The sequence below is a fragment of the Nyctereutes procyonoides genome, unplaced genomic scaffold, assembly GCF_905146905.1.
Source record: "Nyctereutes procyonoides isolate TBG_1078 unplaced genomic scaffold, NYPRO_anot_genome, whole genome shotgun sequence".
NCBI lineage: Eukaryota > Metazoa > Chordata > Mammalia > Carnivora > Canidae > Nyctereutes > Nyctereutes procyonoides.
In genome coordinates, this window is record NW_026575126.1 from 48,889,701 (window position 1) to 48,900,502 (window position 10,802).

Below are 10,802 nucleotides of genomic sequence, written 5' to 3' on the forward strand. Positions count from 1 at the left end.
GCCCCCGACGCCTTGCTGGGTGTCGGGTCTGTAACAGTTCTCGAAACAGCCAGCTAAGAAACCCCGTCCCTTCCTTTGAGGAGTGTTGGCGACAGGCTGTGCGGTAGCCTGTTATTCTTGCCTTCTGGTCTTCGCGCCCCGTGTAATCCCCTCTCCTTCTGTGGGAGGACTGTGACCTGCTCGCAGCCAACAGGATCCAGCAAAGGTGACACGATGCCACTTCTCTGATCATGTTGCATAAGATGGCAACACCCATCTGGATAGCAGGCTCTGTCTTGCTGGTCTGGGAGGCCCACATGGCGAGGATCTGGAAGGTGTCCTCCGGCCCAACCACTGGCAAGACATCGAAACCCTCAGACCAGTGGCCACGAGGAACCAAATTCTGTCAGTGGCCATGGGAACTTGAAAGTGAGTCCTTCCAGGGGCACCTGGGGGGGGCTCAGTGGCTGAGCATCTGCCTTTGGCTCAGGTCATGATCCCGGGGTCCTGGGATCGAGTCCCGCATCGGGCTCCCTGCTCAGCGGGGAGCCTGCTGCTCCTTCTCCCTCTGCCCTGACCTTTGCTCGTGCTCTCTCTTGCTTTCTCTCAAATAAATAAATAAAAAGTTTAAAAAAAAGAAAAGAAAGTGAGTCCTTCTAGTTGCTATGAGCTGAACATTTATGTCACACACACGAAATTCCTACGTTGAAGCCCTAATGCCCAGTGTGATGGTATTAGGAGGTTAGACCTTTGGGGGGATAATGGGGAGGGGATGAGGTCATGAGGGTGAGGCCCTTTTTTTTTTTTATAATGCCTTATAAAAAGAGGACGAGACATGAGAGCCGTCTCTCTCTCCACCATGTGAGGACAAGGAGGCCGTCCGCAGGCCAGGAAAGGAGCCCCTACCAGACACCAAATCTGCCTTCTCCCTAATCTCGGACCTCTTCCCAGCCTTCAGAAGTGGGAGAAATAAATGTGTGTTGTTTATGCACACACCCCACTCACCCACCCACCCAGTACGTGGTACCTGTCACAGCAGCCCAAACTCAGCCAAGAGCCCATCCTGGCCAACCCCCAGACTGCAGCCTCTGGAGGACCCAGCTACGTGGCACCCAGCCTCCTGACTCCCAAACTAGGAGAGGCTAAAGGTGTGTGGCTGTAAGTTTGGGGTACGTTTGGGGTAAGGGGGTTGCGCAGCAGTGCACAATTAACGCAGGTGAGTCTGATGAGGAACACGGAAATCTGATTCCCCTCCAGGTCCTCCCAAAGCTCCCGGTGACATCTGCCCGAGGCCCAGCGACAAACCCGGCATCCGTGCTCGCGTTGGTTTTCTCCCGCCACCCTTCTAAGTTAACCAGAACATGAGCAAACTAAAAACCACACCGCCTTGCCTTTCCGTTTCCGTAGGTCACAGGCCCAGGTTGGTTCTGGGCCTCACACAAGCCTAAAGTCAAGGTGGCGACCAGCCGGGCTAGTGTCAGGAGACTCTGGATGAATCTGCTTCCATGCTGACTCTGGTGGCTGGCCAGATCCAGTTCCCTGCACTGGTAGGACTGGGTTCTGTTTCCTGGCGCCTCGAGGCCTCTCTCCAGTCCTTGCACACGGTGTCCTGACATTTGTGCCAAGTCCTCTGCACATTTCAAATCTCGCTTCACCTTCTGCATGTTTCTCCTGCGAGCCAAAAAAAAGTTCTCTGCATCGTGCAAGCCAAAGAAAGTTCTCTGCTTGGAAGCACTCCTGGATTTGGATTGGGCCCACCTGGATAATCCAGACTCATCCTCCTACTTAAAAAGTCTATGATTTTAATCACATCTGCAAAGTCCCTTTTGCAGGACACCTGGGTGGCTCAGTGGTGGAGCACATGCCTTCGGCTCCGGGTGTGATCCTGGGGTCCCGGGATGGAGTCCTCCACTGTGCTCCCCACAGGGAGCCTGCTTCTCCCTCTGCCTGTGTCTCTGCCTCTCTGTGTGTGTCTCATGAACAAATAAATAAAATCTTTTTAAAAAGGTCCCTTTTGGGCAGCCCAGGTGGCTCAGCCGTTTAGCACCACCTTCAGCCCAGGGCCTGATCCTGGAGACCCGGGATCAAGTCCCACGTCGGGCTCCCTGCATGGAGCCTGCTCCTCCCTCTGCCTGTGTCTCTGCCGTGCTCTCTCCCTCTCTCTCTGTGTCTTTCATTAAAATAAATAAAATCTTTAAGAAAAAAAAAAAGGTGCCATGAAACACAACATATTCAGAGGTCCTAGGGATGAAGATGTGGACAAATTTGGGAGACCACGATTCTGCTTACCCCAACACTTGACTCACCCCTCCTCCCTGACCTCTGCTCATCCAGTTGGTCAACGCCTAAACCTCTCTCTAGTCACCTCCCATGTGTTGCTTTAGACGTTCACTGTTCCGATTCTTCTTTGATGATTGGTGCTTGGACTATTGCAGTAGACTCCTACCTGGCCTCCTTGCCTTTAGTCTTGCCTCTCTTCCTTCTGCTTTCCACTGTCGTTTGACCTCTCTTCAACGCAGCAGTGAACATGTCACTCTCAACGTTCCATCCTCCACAAGCTGCCCACCACCACCAGGATAGACCCCAAGCACGGCATTCCAGGCCCCAAGTGGCCCTTCTACTGTGCTCCCTCCTGCTCCTCAGTGTTCTACAGTTCAGCCTGTGCCTCAGTCCTCTGGGTGCTGCGTGTATGCGGTTCCCTCTACCTAGGTTGGCCTTTCTCCATCTCCGGTTCCTGGAGAACTCCTACTCATACCACAAAACCTTGCTTAACTATTACTAACTTAACTACCGTCTTCAATCATGCCCCAGCTCAGCAGTTGCAGTTGCTCTTCCCTTGGTGCACCATGGGCACTTCGGGTTTATTGCCCCTCCAGCGCCTACCACCTGATGTTACAAGAACTAGCTTACACACCCATGCGTTTCCCAAGAGACCAGAGGCTGAATGCTCAGATGCCCAGGGGAGCCAGATTGTGTGAACGTGTGAAAGCCTTTCGGGTATAAGACAACAAGGACTGGAAGGGGCTCAGAGAAACTTGCGAGCCCATGCCAGGCGAAAAGCCACCACATTTCTGAAAACCCTGTGAAAATGAGACCCAGGAATTCTACTCTGGCATGTAAGCCTTTGCGGAAATTTCTGGACAGGAAGGTGTTCAAAGCAGCATTGCCGGGAAGACCAGGGGATGTCCGTCCAAGAAAACAGAAAGGCAAACTGTAGAGTGTCTTCAAACAGAAGACAATGAAGTTGAGCCACTCGAATAAATAAACTACGTGGAGAAAGCTCACAGGACGTGGAGCCAAATACACAAACAAAAAAAGGCTGGCAGAGAAAGATGATGCCAGGTACACGGAGTCCCCACGACACAAATAACGCCCTGTGGGTTCCAGGCCACAGAGGTGGTAAAAGCTGAAGACCTGCCTGAGCGTGATGACAGCTGCGTTCAGGACGGCGGCATCGTGGGGGGCGGCAGAGGTGGCCAGCGGGGAGCAGGGGCGCACGGGGTATGCGCGGACTCTGCATTTGATTGACTGATTGATGGATTAATTAAGCTGGGTGGTGGCGTAGGGGTGTTTATTACTTTATTCTCTGTTGTTGGGAGTTGGCCCTTTTATTCTTTATTATTTTTTATTTTTTTAAAGATTTTATTTATTCATGAGAGACACACACACACAGAGCAAGAGTGAGAGATGCAGAGACAGAAGCAGGCTCCATGAAGGGAGCCCAACATGGGACTCGATCCCGGGTCCCCAGGATCAGGCCCTGGGCTGAAGGCGGCACTAAACCCCTGGGCCACCCGGGTTGCCCTGGAGGTGGCCCTTTTAAAAGACCTCGCAGAAAAAAATAAAAAATAAAAAAATAAAAGACCTTGCAGAGCAAAACACAAACCAACAAACCAACGAACCCAAACCGAGGCTCCAGTGCGGCCTAGCTCCCAGCACGCCGCCTCGCACAGAGCCCCACATGTATGTGAGGGGGACAATGCCACGTCGATGTCACAGAGGTCATGCTTGAGGGAGAGAGAGAGGAGGTCTGTGCGTTCCCCAGGTTCCCCTGGCATGGGGTTCGGGATTGGAGACGTGTGGGCCAAGGGAGAAATGGCCCATCCCCAGGCCTTTCCCAGAACCAGCCCTCCCTCGGCTCCGATTTATGCAGACATTTGCAAAATGTGCCATTCCAAGGCGACAGCGGTCCAGTATCAGAAGGGAACTGAACATCCCTATAACAATGCCCTGTGGCCTTCTAGAAGCTACCAGCCTGGACATTAGTTGGGACAGGCTCCAATAATCCAACTCAACAGCTCTAAGATTTCTCCTACTGTCTCCATGGCCAGCCCATCTGGTAGGAAGCTGCCTCTGGCCTCCCCCCAGACGTTGCCCCCACCCAGCCGGGATGACTGTTTCCTTCTGTCTGGTCCCCTCACCCATTACCCTGATGGGCATATCAAGACCTGGCCCCCAAGGCTGACACAGAGTCCTTGGGGACCGCCTGCAGGTATTCAGAAGAATCTACTTGCTTTCCTTCCCCAGTGACAGCCACTCCCACAGACCTGAACTGGCAAGTGTCCACTCTTCCCACATCCCCTGTCCAGGACAGGTAGGGTGACCTGCCATCTGGTTGGCCTGGGACTGTCCCAGTTTTATCACTGAAAGTCCAGTGACCCAGAAAACCCCTTAGTCCTGGGCAAACCAGGATGGTGGGTCATTCTACCTATCTCTCCTTCCAAAACAAGCCGGACATCTCAGGGACTCTCTTTCTCTCTCTCTTTTTTTAAAGTTTTATTTATTTATTCATGAGAGACACACAGAGAGAGGCAGAGACACAGGCAGACGGAGAAGCAGGCTCCATGCGGGGAGCCCGGTGTGGGACTCGATCCCAGGTCTCTAGGATCACACCCTGGGCCGAAGGCAGATGCTCAACCACTGAGCCACCCAGGCGTCCCTCAGGGACTCTCTTAAGAGACTTGGGGACAGGCCACCACAGCTCATCACTCCTGTTAGGAACTACTGCCAGCCTCTGACCTCCATGAGGCCCCAAACCCATGGACATCGGGCAATCAGTGTCACACAGGGATTGGTGGAGGAGAGCCAGGTCCTGGATGGGACCACGTCGTCCCAGGTGGCACTGAATGTCGCACATTGCATTCTCCAGGGACAGACATTGGGAAATTTCTATTCCAGGCCATGAAGGTTGGGGCTGGCCAAACTGACCTCAGCTCTGCATTGCAAGAAAAAAGGCTTTTAAGTCAAGAAGTCAAAACCCAAATACCTACGTGGCCGGGCTAATGACCCAAGTGAACCCAGCCAGGCAGGAACTATGCCCTTAGTGCTTTAGGTACATTTTTCTATAAGGAACAGGGGGTGTCCTGCCTCAAACTGCCTTTAACAATAAGGAAATTTATTAGGCATTTGCCAGGAAGCCTTAGAGGTACGGTGGGCTTCTCAGTTGATGGTTTGAGAAATACCTCTGTCAGGCCACTAGAGATACAGGTTCCTTCCACCTCTCCTCTCTGCCTTTAGCCTGTTGGCTTCACCCCCAAGTCTGGCCCAAAGTGACTGCTGCAGTTCCAGGCATCACATCCAAATTCATCTTCTCTCATTGGGATTGTATCACCTGATTATCCTCTAACCAACGACTGGTGGCTTCCTCTGAGCCAAAGAGCTGCCCTGGAGAGGGGCGAGAAAGGACAATGAGAAGAAATTTCCATGACTGAGATGAGGAAGCATCTGGGACAGCCACTTGAGACAGAGACACCTCTTCCTCCTCCTGGTGTCTGAGGCAGGCACCGAATTTCACATCCCCCTTGGGTACTTGTCGGGACTCAGGACTGGTGCTTGCCCACGTGGGACACTTCCTAGCTGATGCATGAAAAGCTGGTTTGCTTTCCCTAGAACCTCCGTCACCATCCCCCAGCTCATGGAGAAAGAATGAAGCCCTAGATGTCAGAGCACCGGGTGTGATCTTGGGGTCATGGGATCGGGCCCCCTGTCCAGAGTCTGCCAGGGACTCTTTCTCCCTCTCGCTCTGCCCCCCCCACTCTCTATCTCTCTAAAATGAATAATAAAAATATGTTTTTTAAAACATTTTTTAAGTCGGTAGAACAATAAAAATCTTTGGCTTCTAAAATAAAATAAAAAATAAAACATTTTTTTAAAAAATGTCAGGGCCACGACATAAAAGGCACCTGGGTTTCTAAATAATTTGAGGATCCCCCTGCTTGGGCTGAGATACGAACAGGAAACAAAACTGTATCATCGCGAGCCGTTGAAAGCAGGGGGTTGTTTGTTACAGCAGCTCGCCTGCCCTGACTGCTATCCTATTATATGCTGTCCTGCTCCAACCCACTCTTGCCCTGTGGGAAGGCTCCAACCCACCATTGCCAAATCTTTTGATCATCTGATTTTTTTCTTTTTTTTTTAAAGAGAAGCCAGAAATCTGAATTTTTTTAAATATGAAATTTCCTGATTTAAAAACGTTGGCCACTGAATCAAACTTAGTATTATTATTTTAAATGGCCCGTGGGCCAAATAAAACATATCTGTGGGCTCCACTTGGCCCGTGGGCTGCCAGTTGCAACCTCTGGTCAAAATACTTCAAAACCAGCAGTATCGGCATTGGAGCTGCTTTGGTGTGAGCGGCAGCGCTGGGCCCGCGGCCACGTGGGTTCCAGAGTGGTCCGGGCAGATGGAGATGTCGTTCGACGCCTTCATGCCCACCTGGGCTGCACGGGGAATGTTCTCCAGTTTCTCGACCCAGCTTGGCCTCCCCCCAACCCCCGAAATTCCAAGGGGTTGACTTTGCATCTCTAGGCCACCAGGTCCCGCTGGGCCAGGCTGACTCATCCATCCAGCACCTGGTGCTGCTTCCACGCCGGTGTCGCTGGGCTGAGGGGCAAGGATGACGCTAATGCCAGGGAGCCCCACCACCTCGAATCCATTCCTGGCATCCAGAGGCGTGGCCGGTTCCCCGCTCCCATTGAACAGGGATTGATCATTGCGACAACTTAGCAAACGCTTGGTCTGTGCCAGACCCGGCCAGGCACCCTGTGCGGATCATACGGTTTCATCCTCTTAACACCCCCACTTTGCCAGTGGGGACACACTGCAACTCGGGAGGGCCAAGGGCTTGTCCAAGGTCACAGCCTGATTGAGCTCTGGCTTCTCTTGCCACTGCAAAGCCTTTCTTGGGGCCCCTGGGTGGCTCAGTGGTTGAGCGTCTGCTTTTGGGGGTAATCCCAGGGTCCTGGGATCCAGGCCCGCATGGGGATCCCCGCAGGGAGCCTGCTTCTCCCTCTGCCTATATCTCTGCCTCTCTCTCTGTCTTTCATGAATAAAAAAGTAAAATCTTAAAAAAAAAAAAAAAAAACAAACACAACACCTTTCTTAACCAACTTCCGTCACATGCCTGTGTCATGATGCTCCTGGCGGGCGAAGGTCTGGTCCCCACTAGATCAGAAAGCACAGACCCCTTGGTCTCACCCAATAGCAGCTGATCTTTCTGTCCACCTGGAGTTTGGGCCTGTGGTTCTCCGCCTCTTGGGAGTCTCGAGGTCTTCACACATGGGACATCATCGCTATAGTCCCAGTCACCACTCCCACCCTGGCTTCTCTTCCAGTACTTTCCTTTCTTTCTTGTATTTGTTTCCTAACAAAACTTGCTTTTGCCCTGCCGTGTGCCAGGCAGGGCGAGGTACCAGGAGTCCAGGCCTTTCCCGGAGGCTCCTTCTGCCGAGGGTGGCCATTCCACACCGTTGGCCTGGGCCTTGGCATCTTCTTCCGGCCAGAAGCCTGGGTGCGGGTGTGACCCCCCTTCCCGGGAGAAGGCCAGAGTGGACTCCTGGGACTTCTGGCCAAGGAGCCGGGTGTTTTCTGGAGTCTGGCAGCACTTCCATACCTCACTGGATTTCAGGCCGGCCACAAGCTTGAGTCATGGGAGGCTGGGCCAGAATGGGCAAGAGCAGGCCTCAAGGGGATCAGGGGACATCTTTTCGGGGGCTTTTAAGGCCCAAGGTAAAGTTAGGCAGGGCCCTGGGTGCCTTAGGGAGAAGTGGCTCTTGCTTACGGGCCCTGCTGGTCTCAGCAAAGCTTGCCTTTTCCTTCTGCACCCAACTGTGAGGGCCTGACCCGGGGAGGGGGGGGTGAGTCTTGTGGCTCTGTGCACAGATGTGGGTGGTGGTCAACTCTTCTGGGGCCCCTGAGGCCCTGCTGCTGTGGCACAAGAAGCTTCTTGAACTCCCCAGAGGGGACCGGCCTTTGCACGTGTCGCACCTGCTGCCTGGACTCCAGCCCTGCCACTGGCCCCAATTTTTTCCTCTTTCCCTCTGACATCCCCTCCTCCAGGTAATAATAGCAGGTCCAACCAACCATCTCGTGAACTCACGCAGAGGCCCCTCTTGGTCAAATGGTGTTGAAAGTCATGAAGTCCAATTCTCAATTTGGAGCTACCTACGAGTTTGGCAAACCAGGTCCCTACCCCCAGGGATGAGCACACACACACAAAAACAAAACAAAACAAAACAAAACAAAACAGAACAGAACAGAACAGAAGAAATCCAAAGCCTAATTCTGAAGCTGTGGGAAGATGAGAGCAAAGAGGTTAAGGAAGCACAGAGACACCTACTCAACAGAAACACCTTCAGGCAAAAGAACAGAATAGTGTGTCAACAGCATCCGGAGTTGACCATTTTCTGGTGCTTGCCAGCATGGCCTTCAGAAACTGAGTGACTCTCAACTTTGGGTGTAGAGGATAAGGCGCTCAAGTGCTCGCACCGTGATCTGGAAACGCCTGTACAAATGTCATATAATTCATTTTCAGCAGAGGCCATATTCAGTAAAATTCTGAAAATATGTCAATGAGCCTAATTTTGTGCAGCGTTTCTGAATTTTTTTTCACTTGTTAAGACGTTTTTGTTATGTATTTTCTGCTAACAGTACTTAAAACTGCAACTTTTCGACACAAAGCAAATAAAAAGGATATCTTTAGGGCAGCCCAGGTGGCTCAGCGGTTTAGCGCTGCCTTGAGCCCAGGGCTTGATCCTGGAGACCCAGGATCGAGTCCCATGTCAGGCTCCCTGCATGGAGCCTGCTTCTCCCTCTGCCTGCGTCTCTTGCCTCTCTCTCTCTGTGTGTGTGTGTGTCTCTCATGAATAAATAAATAAAATTTAAAAAAATAAAACAATACAAATTTATTTTTTTAAAAAAAAGCTTATCTTTATAGGAAGCAATGAGAAAAAAAAATGCCAAATACCCTTTCCTACCATATTTGTCTCTTTGAAGCCTCATGAAAGTCCTAGAAGGCAGGTATTATAAATCCCACTTTACAGATGAGGAAGCTGAGGCCCAGGCTGGCTAAGCAGTGACGGGGTCTCCCAGTTGGGGAGAAGCAGCAGGAGGAGCCCAGCAGCTCGCGCGCCCACAAGAGGGCCTGCAAGGATGACGCAGTCTTAATGGAGACCACACACCAGTGGGATCAGCAGGGAGGGCGCAGGTGGACACCACCACCCAGCTGGGGTGTCTCCTGGTGCCCTGACCCAGGCAGCTGGGCTCCACAGCTTGCGCCCTGGACCTGGAGACCAGCATGCTAACCTCCTGCTGACTTAGGTCTCTCCCTGACACAATGCATTCCTTGAGGTCAGGGACCTGTCCTGTTTGCCACCGTGGCCTCAGTGTCAGCTCTGGGCCTGGCACCTAGAGGGCAAGCAAGTGTCGGATCCATGAACAACTGACCTTGGAGCCTCAGTCTTTTCCTCTGGAAAATGGGCAGAGCTCAGTAAGCTCGTCTACTTCCTGCCCTGGGCACATAGTAGGTCCTCAGGAGCAAAGGGGAACTGATGATTATCAGCTATCAATCCTTTGCTTTAAGAGGCGTCTCCCCTGTCCCCCTTTTGCCACATTGCCCTCCAAGTTGCTATGGGGGAAACTATCCCCTAGGGGTCCCTCTGCCCTGGGGGTGAACCCAGAGAGCAACCCCCCCCCCACACACACACACCTTCCTTGAGCACTGCCCTCTGGCTTCTGGAACTGGAGCCCAGCCAGGGACAAGGGACAGGAGACACAAAGCAGTTGGTCCAAGACCAGTGCAATGACTGCAAACCAGGGCCCCCCATCTTTGGGGGGTGAGGAACTAGGGGTGCATGTGGGGCAGAAGGAGAAGAGGGGCCTGCCTGGCTCATTCCCTCTGGCTGGGGTCCCTGGGACCCCTGTTGATGGCAGCAGGAAGGCCAAACGGGTTGGGCGATGTGTTTTCTGAGTGTGACACACGTCGGCCAACAGAGGACAGCAAATACATTTTTTATGATCCTGGGAGGCTCAGTCCTGTCACATTTACTTGAAAAGAGGCTGGGCAATGGAGGGGGACAAATCAGGTCTCAGTTGTTTGGATCTTCTTTGGGCAAGAGGGGATACTTGTACGATGATCTGGGGGTCCCCAGGGAAGGGGTGCAGGCGGGGCAGATTTCACCAGGGGCTGAGGTGTAGGGCTGCAGGGCCCCCTCACTGCTGGAGCCTCGTGTAGCTTATGGAAGGAGGGGTGTCACCTGAGGGGCCAGATCTTTGCCAGGTGGAGGTGGCACCCTCAATGCCCAACCCCCAATTTCCAGCATATCTCGTCCCCCGCTGCTGTGAAAGCGGCGTCAAAGTGACATTGGAACAGGTGGGGGTGGGGGGAGCACAACTTGATGTTTTGGCCTGAAAGTGGTTTGGTATCTGGGGAGTTCTTGGGAACAGAGCACCGCTGTCCAGTTTCCAAACCTGGGGCTTCCAAGGTACTCCCGTCATCCCAGAGCATGTTTAGGGGCCACCAGGGGGTGGTGACCAGGCTGGGGGGG